Source organism: Manis javanica, chromosome X (genome assembly GCF_040802235.1).
Source record: "Manis javanica isolate MJ-LG chromosome X, MJ_LKY, whole genome shotgun sequence".
Classification (NCBI taxonomy): Eukaryota; Metazoa; Chordata; class Mammalia; order Pholidota; family Manidae; genus Manis; species Manis javanica.
Window position 1 is genome coordinate 125,353,062 of NC_133174.1, and position 19,415 is coordinate 125,372,476.

Sequence of the window (19,415 nt, forward strand, 5' to 3'; positions counted from 1 at the left end):
CGAACAGCAGAAGACCTAATAACCATCCTCCTTAAAGTTTTCCAAAAGGTAGAAGAGGAGGGAATACTCCCAAACTCATTGTACGAGGCCAGCATCACTCTAATAACAAAACTAGGCAAAGATACTGCAAAAAAAGAAAATTACAGACCAATATCCCTGATGAACACAGATGCAAAAACACCCAACAAAATATTAGCAAACCAAATTCAGTAATACATCAAAAAGATCATCATTCATGATCAAGTATTATTTATTCCAGGGATGCAAGGATTGTACAACATTCGAAAATTGAGCAACCACCACATCAACAAATGCACGTCAACAAAAAGAAGGACAAAAACCACATGATCATCTACATGGATGGTGAAAAAGCGTTGGAGAAAATACAACACCCATTCATGAAAAAAATCCCCAACAAAATGGGTATAGTGGGCAAGCACCTCAGCATAATAAAGGGTAGATATGACAAACCCATAGTCAATGTTACACTTAACAGGGAGAAGCTGAAACCTTTTCCTTTAAGATCGGGAACAAGACAAGGTTGTCCACTCTGCCCACTTTTATTCAACATAGTTCTGGAGGTCCTAGTCACGACAATCAGACAACACAAAGAAATAAAAGGCATCCAGATTGGCAAGGAAGAAGTTAAACAGTCCCTGTGGCAGATGACATGATATTGTACTTAAAAAAACCCTAAGGAACCACTCCAAAACTACTAGATCTAATATCTAAATTCAGCAAAGTTGCAGGATACAAAATTAATACACAGAAATCTGTTGCATTCCTATAAACTAACAATGAACTAGTAGAAAGAGAAATCAGGAAAATAATCCCATGCACAATTGCATCAAAAAGAATAAAATACCTAGTAATAAACCTAACCAAGACATGGATAGGAAGAATTAATATTGTCCAAATGTCCACACAGACTAAACTAATAAACAGATTCAAGGCAATCCCTATCAAAATACCTCAGCATTCTTCAATGAACTAGAGCAAATAGTTCTAAAATTTATATGGAACCACAAAAGACCACACATAGCCAAAGCAATCCTGAGAAGGAAGAATGAAGCAGGGAAGATTATGTTCCCCAAGTTCAAGCTCTACTACAAAGCCGAAGTAATCAAGATAATTTAGAACTGGCACAAGAACAGAACCATAGACCAATGGAACAGACTAGAGAGCCCAGATATAAACTGAACCATATATGGTCAATTAATACATGATAAAGGAGACATGGATATACAATGGGGAAATGACAGCCTCTTCAACAACTGGTGTTGGCACAACTGGACAGCTGCATACAAGAGAATGAAACTGGACTATTGTCTAACCCCATATGCAAAAGTAAACTCAAAATGGATCAAAGACCTGAATGTAAGTCATGAAACCATAAAACTCTTACAAAAAATATAGGCAAAAATCTCTTGGACATAAACATGAGCAATTTCTTCATGAACATATCTCCCCGGGCAAGGGAAACAAAAGCAAAAATGCACAAGTGGGACTATATCAAACTGAAAAGCTTCTGTACAGCAAAGGATACCATCAGTAGAAGAAAAAGACATCCTACAGTATGGGAGAATATATTCATAAATGACAGATCTGATAAGGTGTTGACATCCAAATTATATAAAGAGCTCATGCATCTCAATAAACAAACAGCAAATAAGCTAATTAAAAAATGGGCAGAGGAGCTGAACAGACACTTCTCCAAAGAAGAAATTCAGATGGCCAACAGGCATATGAAAAGATTCTCCATATCTCTAATCATCAGAGAAATGCAAATTAAAACCACAATGAGATATCACCTCACACCAGTAAGGATGGCCAACATCCAAAAGACAAACAACAACAAATGTTGGTGAGGATGTGGAGAAAGGGGAACCCTCCTACACTGCTGGTGGGAATGTCAACTAGTTCAACCATTGTAGAATGCAGTATAGAGGTTCCTCAAGATACTAAAATTAGAAATAACATTTGACCCAGGAATTCCACTCCTAGGAATTTACCCTAAGTATGCAGCAGCCCTGTTTGTAAAAAACATATACACTCCTATGTTATGGCAGCACTATTCACAATAGTCAAGAAACGGAAGCAACCTAAGTGTCCATCAGAGGATGAATGGATAAAGAAGAAGTGATACATATACACAATGTAATATCATTCAGCCATAAGAAGGAAACAAATCCTACCATTTACAACATGGATGCAGCTAGAGAGTATTATGCTCATTGAAATAATCCAGGTGGAGAAAGACGAGTATCAAATGATTTCACTCATATGTGGATTATAACAACAAAGAAAAAACTGGAGGAACAAAACAGCAGCAGACTCACAGAACCCAAGAATGGAGTAACAGTTACCAAAGGGAAAAGGACTGGGGAGGGTGGGTGGGAAGGAAGAGATAAGGGGAAAAGAGGGAATTATGATTAGCACACATATGTAGGCGGTGGGGGTCTCAGGGAAGGCAGCATAGCACAGAGAAGAGCAGTAGTGACTCTACAGCATCTTACTACACTGATGGACAATGACTGTAATGGGGTATGTGGTGGGGAGACTTGATAAGGGGGGGAATCTAGTAACCGTAATGTTGCTCATAAGATTGTATATCAATGACACCAAAAAACAAAAAAAAAGGGCAAGCGAACAGCAGCGTGCCGACAGAGAAGAAGCGCTCATGAAAGGCTATTGCTCCTGAGGTCTCATCCCTACGGAGCTTCTCTGTCCCCAGCCCACGCACCCACCTACCCGCCGCTGGAGGGCAGCCAGCACCGGGGCCGGTCTGGGCTGGGGACCCGCAGGGCTGACTCCCCCCAACCTCCCAGCACAGACCGTTCGGGTGTGCCTCCCCTGGCCTGCACGGAAGTAAGGGGCGGGCACGTCCCTGAACCTGGAGCTGGGGACGACTCCCCAAAGCATCCTAAATGGTGGCGAGCTCCTAGGGCCCCGGGACATCTAGGTAAGTTAAAAGAGCGCACTTCGGCCAAGGCCACGGGGAGGCGCGCTTGAAATGACTGAGGAGGATTAAAATTCGTGGCCGTGGGTGCGGGCGCGGCCCGGAGCGCTCCCCGGTGAACATGTCCTCCCGGAGGGGCGCTCCCAGCCCGCAATACCCGGGAAGGCGTGGCCGGGTCGCAGGCAGCGATGGCGGGGACCCGTGCCTGACGGGGGCGCCACAGCCCCAGCTCCACCTCGCGACCGCCGCCTCCCGCCTGGAAGGGGCGTCCTGGGCGGGAAAACTCCCTGGAAAGCTCTGCCTGGGCACGGGGGATCCAAAGCTCGCCGCCCCAGGCCCCTAGGGGAGCCTGGCTCCCAGCCCTGTGGGGTCCGCGCGTCCGAAGCTCGGGAACTCACCGCCTCCGGGCGCTGGGCTCGAAGCTTCCCCGCGCGGAGTCCGCGGCTGGCTGGCTGCGCTTCCGACGCGCCTGGCTTCTGCCTGATCCACAGCAGATCTGGCCGCGCCCCCAGCTCCTCACCGTTTCCCCTATGGCGGGGCGGACCCTTCCGGATGCGAGGGCGCAGGTGCACGTGGGGAACTTGGGTTAAGTCCTAAAAGCTAGCAACATCCTCTACCCTCGGTGGGGGTGAATTTCTTGGGAGAGAAATTTGGATTTCTGGGCCACACCCCGACGTCCCGAGGCGTTGGCTCTTACTTTGGGCGCCAATGAGGGCATTCTAATAAGAGTTCCTGGGGATTCTGCCTGGTCCACTGTTGCTCTGAAATTCCCGTTTTTGACTCGGCGTTTGCACCTTGTGAGACAGGAAACCTCAAACTTCAGAGACGTAATGGACCCGACAGAATACTGCATGATCTCACTTTTATTTGGAACTCAAAAAAGCCGAACTCATAGAAACAGTACAAAGGTGCGCCTGGGGCTGGAGTTCCAGGAAATGAGGAGATGTTCATTTAAGTGTACAAACTTCCACTTATAAGAGGAATAACTTCTGAGGGTCTGACATACAGCAGGGCGACTATAGTTAACAGTGCTGCATTATATTCTTGGAAGCTGCAACGAGAGTACATTTTAAATGTCACCATTAAGAAAAATGTAATATGAGGTGACTGAGGTGTCAACTAACAGCGTTGTGATAATCATCTTGCAATACATACACATATCAAATCATGAAGTTTTACATCGTAAACCTACACAATGTCAGACGGCCATTAGATCTCAACAAAGCTATGGGAAAAAATTGGAAAGAGGGGGCCAAGGGAGGGAGCAGAGTGGAGGAAAGGAGGGAGGGAAAAAAAAAAGAATTCTCCGCCGGGTGTCAAAATCTTTACTATTTCACAAAAGCTTAACCATAAACAAGAGGCTTAGCACTGAACCTGGGTGATCGTTTTGGCACCACATATACTAAAATTGAATGATAGAAGATTAGCATGGCCCCTGCTAAGGATGACTTGCAAATTTGCAAAGCATTCCACATTAAAATAAAATAAAATGTACGGAACCTGGGGTAACCACGCCTCAGGAAAACAACTGCCCCCATGACTGCCCGCAGCTGCAGAAATAACAGAAGCACTGTTACTGCTTCTGACTCTCAACTCCTCCCAGGGAGTGAACATACCTTCTGACCCTACCCAAGCCTTTCTGGCCTTAGCAACTTTTTTGTTTCTGAAGCTTAAGAGGCTGTGTGTAGCTTCCAATCCTTTTTCCCTCTGTCGTCGGGATCCCCAATCGGTCCATGGAGAGTGTTATCTCACTTTTAGGTGCAGATATACCTTTACTTCTTTACAAAATCTAACTCCTCTGTCATTGCTGTGGACTTTGGTGGGGATGGAGGATATTTTTCCCCCTCTGAAAAATTACCGTCTCTATATGCATTGACCTTTTCTCCCCTCATGTAACATTTAAAATCAGATCTATAATTTGATTGATGATATTTTAGAGAAAATGGGGTATAGAACTGTACTATTTGTTCATATTTGGTTTGCACTTTTACATGTAAAAACAATTGGCCAGGTTTGTAACATTCAGTTTATAATCTCTTTAGGTTTTGTCTGTTTCAAAGGCTGAGAGAATCAGAATTCTTTACCAAAGCATGGATCTGATAATAAAGGTTGGATTGGTAGAGGAGTTTCAAGGATATAAATAGTCGGCTATCATCATGTCAACTGTATGCAACCCGGTTATTAGTGGGTATAAACACTGAATTTTGAAATCATTGGAATTTTGAGTGTCTTGTCATTACTGTCAAATATATAAAGCAGAGAGCAAATGTAAAATAGAATTTATGTATGTACATATATATATATATATATATATACATATACATATATATCGCCAATTATCAGGGAAATGCAAACCCACAATGAGGTATCACCTCATACAAGTTAGGATGGCCAACATCCAAGAGTCTAGGAACAACAAGTGCTGGCAAGGATGCAGAGAAAGGGGAACCCTCCTACACTGCTGGTGGGAATGTAAACTAGTTCAACCATTGTGGAAAGCAGTATGGAGGTTCCTCAAAAAAACTAAAAATGGAAATACCATTTGACGGTGGAATTCACTCCTATGAATTTACCCAAAGAAAACAAGATCCCAGATTCAAAAAGACATATGTACCCCTACGTTTATTGCAGCACTATTGACAATAGCTAAGAAATTGAAGCAACATAGGGTCCATCAGTACATGAATGGATAGAGAAAATGTGGTACACGTACACAATGGAATATTCTTCAGCCACAAGAATAAAACAAATCCTACCACTGGCAACAACATGGATGGAGCTAGAGGGTATTATGCTCAGTGAAATAAGCCAGGTGGAGAAGGACAAGTATCAGATGATTTCACTCGTCTGTGGAGTATAAGAACAAAGAAAAAAAACTGAAGGAACCAAACAGCAGCAGACTCAGAGGAACCAAGAATGGACTAACTGTTACCAAAGGGAAAGGGACTGGGGAGGATGGGTGGGAAGGCAGAGGTAAGGGCGGGGAGAAAGGAGGCAGTATGATTAGTATGTATAATATGGGAGGGGGCACGGGAAGGGCTGTACAACACAGAGAAGACAAGTAGTGATTCTACAACATCTTACTACACAGATGGACAGTGACTGTAATGGGGTTTGTGGGGGGGACTTGGTGATGGGGGTAGTCTAGCAAACATAATGTTCCTCATGTAATTGTAGACTCATGATACCCAAAGAAAAAAAAAAGCTACACTAAAAATAGAAATACCATTTGTCTGAGGAATTCATTCACTCCTACGAATTTACCCAAGAAAACAAGATTCCAGATTCAAAAAGACACATGCACCCCTATGATTACTGCAGCACTATTTACAATAGCTAAGACATGGAAACAACCTAAGTGTCCATCTGTAGATGAATGGATAAAGAAGATGTGGTACATATACCCAATGCAATATTATTCAGCCATAAGAAGAAAACAAACTCTACCATTTGCAACAACATGGGTGGAGGTACAGGGTATTATGCCCGGTAAAATAAGAAAGTGGAGAAAGAAAACTACAAAAATATTTCACCCTGTGCAGCATAAGAACAATGCGAAAACTGAAGTACAAACATCGGCAGACTCACAGAGCCCAAGAATGGAGTAACAGTTACTAAAGGGAAAGGGACTGGGTGGGGGTGGGTGGGAAGGGAGGGAGAAGGGGAATAAGGGGCATTAGGATTACCACACATAACGAAGGCGGTGGGGGGTCATGGGAAAGGGAGTATAGCACAGAGAAGACCAGTAGTGTCTATACAGCCTCTTACAACGCTGACGGACAGCAACTGTAATGGGGTATGTGGTGGGGAGACTCGAGAATGGGGGGAATCTAGTAACTGTAATGTTGCTCATATGATTGTATATTAATGATACGAAAAATAATAATAATAAAAAATAAAAGCAAGCGAACAGCAGCGTGCCGGCACGAAGAAGCGCTCTAGAAAGGCTATTATCGCTCCTGAGGTCTCATCCCTACGGAGCTTCTCTGTCCCCTGCCCAGGCACCCACCTACCCGTCGCTGGAGAGCAGCCAGCACCGGGCTGGTTTGGGCTGGGGACCCGCAGGGCTGACTCCCCCCAACCTCCCAGCACGTCTGTCTTCCCGCGCACTGACCGTCCGCGTGCGCCTCCCGCGGCCTGCATGGGGGGTAAGGGCGGACACGTCCCTGAACCTGGAGCTGGGAGCGACTCCCCAAAGCCTCCCAAACCGTCGTGGGATCCCAGCGCCCCGGGACATCTACGGGAGTGAAAAGAGCGCACTTCGGACAAGGCCACGGGGAGGCGCGCCTGAAATGCCTGAGGAGGGTTAAAAACCGAGGCTATGGGTGCGGGCGCGGCCCGGAGCGCTCCCCGGTGAACACGTCCTCCCGGAGGGGCGCTCCCAGCCCGCAATACCCGGGAAGGCGTGGCCGGGTCGCAGGCAGCGATGGCGGGGACCCGTGCCTGACGGGAGCGCCACAGCCCCAGCTCCACCTCGCGCCCGCCGCCTGCGCCTGGAAGGGGCGTCCTGGGCGGGAAAACTCCCTGGAAAGCTCTGCCTGGGCACGGGGGATCCAAAGCTCGCCGCCCCAGGCCCCTAGGGGAGCCTGGCTCCCAGCCCTGTGGGGTCCGCGCGTCCGAAGCTCGGGAACTCACCGCCTCCGGGCGCCGGGCTCGAAGCTTCCACGCGCGGAGTCCGCGGCTGGCTGGCTGCGCTTCCGACGCGCCTGGCTTCTGCCTGATCCACAGCCGATCTGGCCGCGCCCCCAGCTCCTCACCGTTTCCCCTATGGCGGGGCGGACCCTTCCGGATGCGAGGGCGCAGGTGCACGTGGGGAACTTGGGTTAAGTCCTAAAAGCTAGCAACATCCTCTACCCTCGGTGGGGGTGAATTTCTTGGGAGAGAAATTTGGATTTCTGGGCCACACCCCTACGTCCCGAGGCGTTGGCTCTTACTTTGGGCGCCAATGAGGGCATTCTAATAAGAGTTCCTGGGGATTCTGCCTGGTCCACTGTTGCTCTGAAATTTCCGTTTTTGACTCGGCGTTTGCACCTTGTGAGACAGGAAACCTCAAACTTCAGAGACGTAATGGACACGACAGAATACTGCATGATCTCACTTTTATTTGGAACCCAAAAAAGCCGAACTCATAGAAACAGTACAAAGGTGCGCCTGGGGCTGGAGTTCCAGGAAATGAGATGTTCATCTAAGTGTACAAACTTCCACTTATAAGAGGAATAACTTCTGAGGGTCTGACATACAGCAGGGTGACTATAGTTAACAGTGCTGTATATATTCTTGGAAGCTGCAACGAGAGTACATTTTAAATGTCACCATTAAGAAAAATGTAATATGAGGTGACTGAGGTGTCAACTAACAGCGTTGTGATAATCATCTTGCAATACATACACATATCAAATCATGAAGTTTTACATCGTAAACCTACACAATGTCAGATGGCCATTAGATCTCAATAAAGCTATGGGGGGAAAAAGAGAAAGAGGGGGCCAAGGGAGGGAGCAGGGTGGAGGAAAGGAGGGAGGGAAAGAAAAAAAAGAATCCTCTGCCAGAGGTCAAAATGTTATACTATTTCACAAAAGCTTAACCATAAACAAGAGACTAAGTACTGAACCTGGGTGATCGCCTCGGCACCACATATACTAAAATTGAATGGTAGAAGATTAGCATGGCCCCTGGGTAAGGATGACTGACAAATTTGTGAAGCATTCCACATTAAAAAAAATAAAATGTACAGAACCTGGGGTAATCACGCCTCAGGAAAACAACTGCCCCCATGACTGCCCGCAGCTGCAGACATAGCAGAAACACTGTTACTGCTTCTGCCTCTCAACTCCTCCCAGGGAGTGAACATACCTTCTGACCCTACCCAAGCCTTTCTGGCCTTAGCAACTAACTTTATTGTTTCTGAAGCTTAAGAGGCTGTGTGTAGCTTCCTATCCTTTTTTTCTCTGTAGTCGGGATCCCCAATCAGTCCATGGAGATAGTTATCTCACTTTTAGGTGAGGATATACCTTTACTTCTTTACAAAATCTAACTCCTCTGTCATTGCTGTGGACTTTGGTGGGGTGGAGGATATTTTTCCCCCTCTGAAAAATTACCATCTCGATATGCATTGACCTTTTCTCCCCTCATGTAACATTCAAAATCAGATCTATAATATGATTGAAGATATTTTAGAGAAAGTGTGGTATAGAACTGCACAATTTGTTGATATTTGGTTTGCACTTTTACATGTAAAAACAATTGGCCAGGCTTTTAATATTCAATTTATAATCTCTTTAAGTTTTGTCTGTTTCAAAGGCAGAGAAAAAGAATTCTGTACCAAAGCATGGGTCTGATAATAAAGGTTGGATTGGTAGAGGAGTTTCAAGGATATAAATAGTCGGCTAACATCATGTCAACTGTATGCAACCCGATTTTTATTCAGAATAAACACTAAGTTTTGAAGTCATTAGAATTTTGATTGTCTTGTCATTACTATCAAATATATAAACCAGAGAGCAAATGTAAAATAGAATTTATATATATATATATAAAGTTAAGATTACTACGTAGTAAAAACAGGAAGGATTCCACCTTGAAAATAAGATTGCATCCAATTAGCTAAAAAGCAAGTTTCTTCACAAACAAACAATAACTCAGCCCACCTTGGGAGCAAAGCAGGCAGTCTTGATCGATATGCTCCTCCCAGCCCAGGAAGCTGCTATCCTGGGAGGAAACCAGAGCAGTAAAATTCTTGTAAATAACCAGGAAGACTAATAAGAACCAGTGTTTCTTCAAAGGTAAACATTTGGGGCCCACTTAGCAGGTGTACATGCCTCACCCTTTGTTCCTCAACCGCCTATGAAACCCCTAGACAACACACCACCCTGGGGCTCTCTTGTACCCTCCTGGCATGAGCCAGGAGCTGTGTCCTCTCGCTTTCTCTCTAAATAAAAGCCTCTGCCTTGCTCTCCTACCTCGACTGTCTGTGAAGTTCTTTCTTGGACTCTGTGAACAAGAACCCTGGCATCAGTAACCACCAGGTTTTCATGTGAAACATTCCTAAGAGTGTACATAAATGACACCTTAACACAAACAATAAATTAGATAAATAAATAAATTTTCCTGCCCAAAAAGTAAGGAGCTTGGAACTGATTACTCTCATCCTCATAACAAGAAAAATCACGAACAAACTGAAAATCAACGACTCTTCTCAAACATACCAGGGCAATGATGTCACAGTGCAAACCAATGCCCCAAAAGGTGGAGCAAGAGGTAAATATGGAGAACCACAGCTTCCAAGAGGCAGAGCCCAAGAAAAGTACTAGCTCCTGGAGCCGCACATACAAGGCGGACCTGGCCTCATCTGTCACCCAAGCCATCTGTCCGGGGTCTTCACATCTGTCTCGGGGAATGTTTCCGAAATGAAGGGAGGAAGGAGTAGAAGGATGCGGGGCTCCACCCAGCAGGTCCCCAGGCATGGCTGCTGAGCGTGAGCCTGTGCTCATGGCACAGATGATGGAGCCAGGCTGCTCAGGCCCACAGCCCATTTCTCCCTGGCTTGGCTCCCTCAGGCCAGTTGTTCTGCTTCCTTTTGCTCAGGGTCGTCATCTGCAACTTCAAGGAACTCAGCAGAGAACACACTCTCAGCCTTAGCGGGACCGCTCCTCTAGCACGGAGGGCACACACTCTCAGCCTTAGTGTGACTCTGCCTTGAGGAAAAAGCCTGCCCTCCTTTTCCTTTACCTTTCTCAGCTTTAAAGCTGATGCTGGCTGAAAGGACAGGCATTTCTCTGTACGCTCCCTCCGTGACCCCTTGCTGCCCAAATCCACCCCACAAACCCCAGTGATTGCCTAGTCCAGGGGACACTCGGAGCCCACGGCACTGGACACCCATGTCCCCCACTCCCTGTAGATGTCCCTTGTCACCCAGCACTCCCTCGCCTGCCTGTTGGGCCCCCCTTCCTGCCTCCTCCCTCATAGGCTCCTCGGCAGCCCGTCTCCTCCCTGCAGGACACGAAGCGCACACAGGTCTGGTCCACGGTGCCCACTGCCTCTCCCCGGGATGACTAGACAATGTCCTCCTGACTGGGCTCCCTGCTTCCCTTCTCGCCCACCACAGCCTGCTCACACCAAGCAGCTGCATGGATCCATCTACCACATGAGACACAACTCGCACTCCTTCGTGGCTTCCAACTCTTCAGTGACTTTCCACGTCAGGCAGTGTAAAAGCCAAGGAGTGTAGAGTGGCCCACAGGGCCCTATGCAATCTGCACCCTTCCTTATGAGAGTGTCCCATTTCTGAGCTCAGTTCCTGCTAGTCTGGCTCACATGCTCTGCTCTGGCCCCTGGGCTTCTCCTTGAACACATCAGGCGCACTCTTGCCTAGGAATCTTTGCACTGGCTGCTCCCTCTGGAGAGCTCCTCCCCCAAATAGGTGCCTGGTGACTCCATCACCTCCTTCAAGACTTTGCTCAACTATTGCTTTCCAACGAAGCCAACTCAGATCACCCTGTTCTAAAATGCAAAGCAACCCCTGCCCCAGCACTCGGGAACCCCCTGGCCTTGCTGTGTTATTCCATAGCATTTATTGTCTTCCATCATATTCATGTATTTTATTATTTATTATGATTACAGTCTCCTTTTCCTTCCTCGTATGAGAAAATTTCCTCCACAGGGCCATGATTGTTGCTGCTTTTGTTCATTGTTTAATTCCAAGTGCCCAGAAATTGTCTAGCTCATGATCAGTACTCAAGAGACATTTATTAAATGAATGAATAAAGGCAGTGGTATAGTACAGCAGAGTAACTGACACAGTCGACTGAACAATGAATAAGTGGTAGCAATGATGATCAAAGAGTCCTAGGATAAATTCCCACTGGGCCCCATCAAGGGAGCCAGAGTGTAAAAAACATCCCTAAATGTCACATACTCACAGGGCCAGGATTTATTGGGTATTATGCTCAGTGAAATAAGCCAGGTGGAGAAAGACAGGTACCAAATGATTTCCCTCACTTGTGGAGTGTAACAACATAGCAAAACCGAAGGAACAAGACAGCAGCAGACTCACAGACTCCAAGAAGGGACTAGCGGTTACCAAAGGGGAGGTAGGGGGAGGGCTGATGGGGAGGGAGGGTGAAGGGGATTGCGGGGTATTATGATTAGTACACATGGTGTGTGGAGGGTCATGGGGAAGACAGTGTAGCACAGAGAAGACAAGTAGTGACTCTGCATCTTGCTACACTGATGGGCAGTGACTTCAGTAGGGTATTGGGGGGGACTTGATCATATGGGTGAATGTAGTAACCACAATCTTTTTCATGTGAAACCTTCATAAGAGATTATATCAATGACATCTTAATAAAAAAGTAATAAATAAGAAAAAAATTCAAGGAGGAGGGGCTGTGTGCTCAGGGATTTTCATCAAGCATTACCTGTAATCTTGGAGATTTGGAACCAAGGAATATAGTCCAAACAGGAGCATGTCCAAATTAGGGCTCATCAATGTGATGAACTATTATGCAGAAATGTAAATGATGCCCAGAAAATATGACAAGAAGCAAGTCACTGGATTGTGGGGGAGGTATACAGGTGCGTACTGTCCAATTTTCCAACTCATGTATATGTAGGGAAATCCTCCTGAGAGAAAGCTTCGTGCACACCCAGGGACACAAAAAAAGAAAATGAAAAACCCATAAACCAAGATCCATGTACATTATGATTAAAGCCGCGCTGGAGCACATGTGGGAAGAACAAATAGCCTTCAATTTGCTTTCATGCATCAAGTACATGAAGTGAGTCACCACTATAAAATCATTTATGCAAATTCTGAAATGGCCTTACTGTCAGTTTTATTTCCTCTCTGGGACCATCTGCATGAAAATCCGTGAGCACACAGACCCTCCTCCTTGAATTTTTAAGGTCTTTGACACCACAAAGCATCTTTTCAACTGTGTAGTGTCCATAGTAGGGGCTCAATGAAGGTGCACCCATTAGGTTCACATCACAGTTTCCTGGGGCAGGACTTGTGTGTGAATCTGTTTGCTAGTGGTGAAGTGAGGTTTTTGTGGTTTATCTTCCCAGCATAGTGCACCAACAGGACTTTGGATTCTCAACCTCATTTCCTTTTGGACCCCAAATTCTTTTCTGGTTAACTATCACTTTACTTTTTTCTTCTTCCCAAGTTTCCCAGTCAAATGTACTTCTATTTTATATTTACACATACGAGTTAAGGCTCTTATATAATATTAACTCATTCTGTAAGGAGCTGATCAATCTAATCATATTCTTTTTGTCATTACTTTAATTACAAAAGTGTGTGTTCTCATTGCAAAAAAAAAAATCCAAGAGGTATGAATGCATAAATAGAAAAGAAGCTATGGCCTCTCTTCCCTAATTTCTTTCCTCAGAGATAAGCACGGAATAGTTTAGAGTGTATTCTGTGCTACAGCTATCAGACTTACTGAGCATTCTGCACCCATCTGTTGGGACCAAGGAACAAGATAATCTTTATTCCTCTGGCCTGATAGAGGGAAGTACTGGTATTGAAATGATTTCCTTCAGTGAGAACAGAGCCTTAGAGTCCCAATCAGGAGGCCCTAAGCAACCCGTGGAACACAGAGGAAAGCCATGGGATGCTAGTTTCCAGAGTTGTAAGGAAGGCCTGAGCCCCAGAAGCCCAACTGCAGGCACGGAGTGATGAGAGGCCTGTACTTCAAGGCCTCCAGTCAGCAAGAGCAAGGCATTTGGAAGCCCCTCAGGTTAAGACCAGTACACCACTGCTGACAGGGAAGAATATTGCTTACTGCTTCCCCACTGTGGAGGCCACAAGTTACAGAGTTGGAGACATCAAAAGAACTGTAGCCAAGGAAAATCCACTCACGTCTCTTGTGTGGAAAAAAAACATTTCTTAACAACGTTAACCCAATTAGGCACCAGAGAACACAAACAACAGAAAAAACTGTGTTTTGGTGTGAAATGTTACACAATCTTTGTTGGGGAGCCAAAATTTCTCTCACTACTGGGAGCAGAGGCCCATTCAGTCAAAATTTCCTTCACATACTGTTAGTATACCCCGTGTGGGTGAGAAGACTTATACATGTGAGGTATGTGGGAAAAAGCTTTTCTTGTAATTATAACATCCACAAGCAGAAGAGGACACATGCAGGGGAAAAAGCCCACGTCTGCTGAGTGTGGGTAGATTGATAGGTGATCCTCCTTAGACATCAGAAAAGCCATATAGGAGAGACAACCTGTAATGTCCTGAGGGGGGGAGGAAGTTTCTCTCATAGTCCATATCTTGTCATAATTGAAACATTCATGAGTGAGATAGATGTTACCCCTTCTCTAAGTGTGGGAGGTAATTAGTGACAGTACACCCTTTCGCACAAATCATGGACCCCACAAGGCAAAGAAGAAACTTTTTGAATGTTTTACTTGTGGAAAAAGCATCCATCAGGGTGTGTAGCCCACTAGGTACCAGAGAACCATAAATGTCTCCCTGTGGGGAAAACTCTCATAGAACTAACTTAATAAGGTACTAGAGAGTTCACACATGAAAGAAATCCTTTATTTGTCATGGATGTTGTGGGGAAAATGGCAGAATTTCCAGAATTTCCCTCCTGGCCTTAGTCCATTTACATATCAGTGGATGCTTCAGAGCCTCTGGTCGATCCCCACAAGGGGTGGAGAGAAAATGGCCATTAGATTTGTTACCTGAGAGCTCATTCAGGAAAGAGAATCCATAAATGTTCTGAATGTAGAGAAAGATTACCTTGGGATTTACACCTTATGCATTATCAGAGAAATCATACTAGATAGAAACAATTGGATTTCAGTTTGACCCAGATAAGGTGGCATATCCAGAGTACCATTTTTAAGAGTTGTTCTATTTTGCCTGAATGACCAAATGATCTCTACATTTTAAAAGGTAATTACTATAAAGAAGAAGGGAAGCCATGATGAGGAGAGTGAAGAGGCAGCAAAGGAACTGCATAAGCTAAAAGGAATTTAAAATTGTATTCTTCCTGAAACATCGAGAATGGCAAGTCTTTGAAGTAACCTCTGAGTAGAATTCTCTAATTTAAGTCCTTCCTGTTCTAAGGTGAAACTACCTCTCAGTATATGTATCCAGGTTGTGGCTTGGCTGCCTCCCCGTGTCCAATATTTAACCCAGACATTGTAGGAATACGTATGTTTTTCTGTTATTACTTTATCACTTGGGACATTCAGCAGGAGCATTTGGGATTCTGAGGCCCTTCAGACCAAAGAAGAGAGGCCTAGTATCCTGGGAAACAAGTCAAAGGTCCTCAAAAGACTGGCTGTGAGGAGCAGCCCTCCTGGAGGCCCTTAGCTTCACTTAGTGGACCGAGAGGAGTGCTCTTTGGCAAGCCACGCACGCATCTGTCATCTCAGACAAAATGGGACATGCAATTTCCAGGTCATCCCAGGACTTGGCAGAGGAAGCAGGAGTCTGAGTTAGTGTGCTCTTTGCAGAGATCTAGATTTTCCCCTACCTCTGTCAGAAAAAAAAAGAGCTCTCAAGTATTGGCCCTGGGTAGAGGACTCCATAAAAGATGCGATTCCTGGGAAATGTGTTTTATTTTGGGACAATTTATGCTCAGAGACTGAGTTTGTGTTTCTCAGCAATTCATTTAACACAGCTTTGCTGGGGGAACTTCACAAGCCATTAGCATATAGGATAATGTCTCTTACTAACCTAATAAAGAAATAACGTGCTTGAAGTCAATGAGAGATGAATCACACTATTGTTCCTATGGAGAGAAGGCTGTGCAAAAGTAAAAGTCCTCTGTTTCTAGAACATGTTGCTAAGGAACGCCATTGGGGCGTGGGTGGACAAGAGGTTCTTCTTTGTGGGGCCTCTCCTCAGTTTTCACCACTGCAGGTAAGAATCACCTTTACAGGAGCAAGAGCTAATGCCCCCAGGAGCTACATTAGATCAATGAAGAGTCACCTTGCCCAGACTAAAAACTCCCAGAAAGGCCCCACAGTTGGTATTTATTAGTCAAAATGTTCCCTTGTCATAGTTGCTTCTTCATATGTTTTTATCGATAAACCCCCAGTGCAGCCCTTGAGCAGCTGAGCTACTGAGTTCCTATCAGTGAGAACAGTGGGATGATGACATCCTGACACACCTTCATTCTTATATCAAAACAACTTTTTTTGTCCTTGTCACAGACGAGTGGATTACAACAACTTCACTTATGTCCTAAACAAATGGATTTGTAATAATCAAACCAATACACAATGTATTGAAAATGCGGATCCAAGGGAAATCTGGGACTACTTCCTTCCCTGTTGAGAATACATTTGCAGGGTAGTAAATATCTTAAGGAAATGTGAAAGTGTGTAAATCTTCATTGAGGGCCTTTGCCTTGACTTTGCACTGTTGAACTTCCTTCTGCTTTGGTTAGAAGATTTACTTTATTTGTGGTGTTAATAGTTTGATCAGAAAGTTTCAAATAAAGATTGATGTGGTGTGTGCTTGGGACACCCTGGGAGTAAGGATTGATACATCATGACAAAGGTTCAAGCCCGGTGCCTGTTCAGTGGAATATGTTACCAGTTTCTTCTTGTCTCCTTTTTCCCCTTCCTTCCCTCGTCCAACCCCTTCCCCATCCTCTTTGCTTAGAACATTTATTTTCTTGAGAACTAGTTGAAGGAAGATCTAGCTCCTTAAATATAGATGATTTTGGTTTATCTAAATGGTCCCCACAAAGAAAGCTGGGACTCTCCTGATAAACCCCCCCTGAGTTATTGATCATTAACAATGAGAAGACATAGGGAGGGAAAAACAGAAAATTGTACCCTGAGACTATCTTATTAGGGAAAAGCACAACATTTTAGAATGGGGAATTGAGAATAGGAATTCTAGGAGTGTATATCCATGGGAAAGACATAAAACAAGATGTATTCTAAGAGTAGGAAATTGTGATGCCAGGAAAGTAACTCAGGATATGGACCTGAAGGAAGATATCTAAATATTCTTTGGGAAAAGAAAAAGTGAAACAAATTCCAGGGGTAACAGGCTGTCAAAACAGCAATTCAAATGATGGAAATGTTTCCCTGTCCTTAATAGATTTTTCTCAGCCCTGCTCAAGTTTGGTGTTAGTTTTTCATTGGTTTTCTTAGCCAGTTAAAAAAACCCTAATGCTCTCTTATTTATCTTCTTTACTTTGATCCATATTGTTCAGAGGGGGAAATAAATCAGTATGTTGGGGGGAGGTAGGGATTAGGAAGATGTGGTGAGGGACAGGGATGAATATTAGTCTCTAATTTTGCTCTCCTTCTGGCAACCTTCATGTGCCCAGCTGTTATCTGCTTTGTTTTTTTAATGAATAAATTAATTTTATTTTGGTATCATTAATCTACAATTACATGAGGAACATTGTGTTTACTAGACTCCACCCATCACCAAGTTCCCCCCACATACCCCATTACAGTCACTGTCCATGAGCGTAGTAAGATGCTGTAGAATCACTACTTGTCTTCTCTGTGTTGTACTGCCCTCCCTGTGCCCCCACACACACATTATACATGCTAATCATAATGCCCCCTTTCTTTCCCCATCCCCTTATCCCTCCCTTCCGACCCATCCTCCCCAGTCCCTTTCCCTTTGGTAACTGTTAGTCCATTCTTGGGTTCTGTGAGTCTACTGCTATTTGTTCCTTCAGTTTTTTCTTTCTTCTTATACTCCAGAGATGAGTGAAATCATTTGATACTTGTCTTTCTCCACCTGGCTTATTTTACTGAGCATAATACCTTCTAGCTCCATCCATGCTGTTGCAAATGGTAGGATTTGTTTCCTTCTTATGGCTGAGTAATATTTCATTGTGTATATGTACCACATCTTCTTTATCCATTGAACTACTGATGGACGCTTAGATTACTTCCATTTCTTGGCTAATGTGAATAGTGCTGTGGTAAACATAGGGGTGCATATGTCTTTTTCAAACTGGGCTGCTGCATTCTTAGGGTAAATTCCTAGGAGTGGAATTCCTGGGTCAAATGGTATTTCTACTTCTAGTTTTTTGAGGAACCTCCATACTACTTTCCACAATGATTGAACTAATTTACATTCCCACCAGCAGTGTAGGAGGGTTCCCCTTTCTCCACATCCTCACCAATATTTGTTGTTGTTTGTATTTTGGATGGTGGTGATCCTTACTGGTGTGAGGTGATATCTCACTGTGGTTTTAATTTGCATTTATCTGATTACTAGTGATGTGGAGCACCTTTTCATGTGTCTGTTGGCCATCTGAATTTCTTCTTTGGAGAAGTGTCCGTTCAGCTCCTCTGACCATTTTTTTATTGGATTATTTGCTTTTTGTTTGTTGAGGTATGTGAGCTCTTTATATATTTTGGAAGTCAACCCTTTATCGGATCTGTCATTTATGAATATATTCCCCCATACTGGAGGATGCCTTTTTGTTCTATTGGTGGTGTCCTTTGCTGTACAGAAGCTTTTCAGTTTCATGTAGTCCCACGTGTTCAATTTTGCTTTTGTTTCCCTTGCCCAGGGAGATATGTTCATGAAGAAGTCGCCAATATTTATGTCCAAGAGATTTTTGTCTATGTTTTTTCCTAAGAGTTTTATGGTTTCATGATTCACATTCAGGTCTTTGATCCATTTCGAATTTACTTTTGTGTATGGGGTTAGACGATGATCCAGTTTCATTCTCTTATGTGTAGCTGTCCAGTTTTGCCAACACTAGCTGTTGAAGAGCCTGTCATTTCCACATTGTATGTCTATGGCTCCTTTATCATATATCAATTGACCATATATGTTTGGGTTAATATCTGGACTCTCTATTCTGTTCCACTGGTCTGTGGGTCTGTTCTTGTGCCAGTACCAAATTGTCTTGATTACTGTGGCTTTGTAGTAGAGCTTGAAGTTGGGTAGCGACATCCCCCTGCATTATTCTTCCTTCTCAGGATTGCCTTGGCTCTTCGGGGTCTTTGTGGTTCCATATGAATCTTTGAACTATTTGTTCCAGTTCATTGAAGAATGCTGTTAGCATTTTGATAGGCATTGCATTGAATCTGTAGATTGCTTTAGGCAGGATGGCCATTTTGTCAATATTAATTCTTAGTACTCAAGAGCATGGGATGAGTTTCCATTTGTTAGTGTACTCTTTAATTTCTCTTAAGAGTATCTTGTAGTTTTCAGGGTATAGGTCTTTCACTTCCTTGGTTAGGTTGATTCCTAGGTATTTTATTCTTTTTGATGCAGTTGTGAATGGAATTGTTTTTCTGATTTCTCTTTCTGTTAGTTCACCATTAGTGTATAGGAAAGCAACAGATTTCTGTGTATTAATTTTGTATCCTGCAACTTTGCTGAATTCAGATATTAGTTCTAGTAGTTTTAGAATGGAGTCTTTAGGGATTTTTTATGTACAATATCATGTCATCTGCAAATAGTGACAATTCGACTTCTTTACCAATCTGGAAGCTT

General features: G+C 44.2%; 1 non-coding gene and 1 pseudogene across 1 annotated transcript; both read left to right on the plus strand.

Moving 5' to 3' along the window:
- Window positions 1–4,337: 4,337 nt before the first annotated feature.
- Window positions 4,338–4,438, plus strand: LOC118972159 (U6 spliceosomal RNA; annotated as a pseudogene).
- A 4,136-nt stretch (window positions 4,439–8,574) lies between these two features.
- On the plus strand, window positions 8,575–8,676 carry LOC118972172 (U6 spliceosomal RNA). Its single transcript, XR_005061001.1, has one exon. It is a non-coding gene; the product is annotated as a U6 spliceosomal RNA (small nuclear RNA).
- The last annotated feature ends 10,739 nt before the right edge of the window (window positions 8,677–19,415 follow it).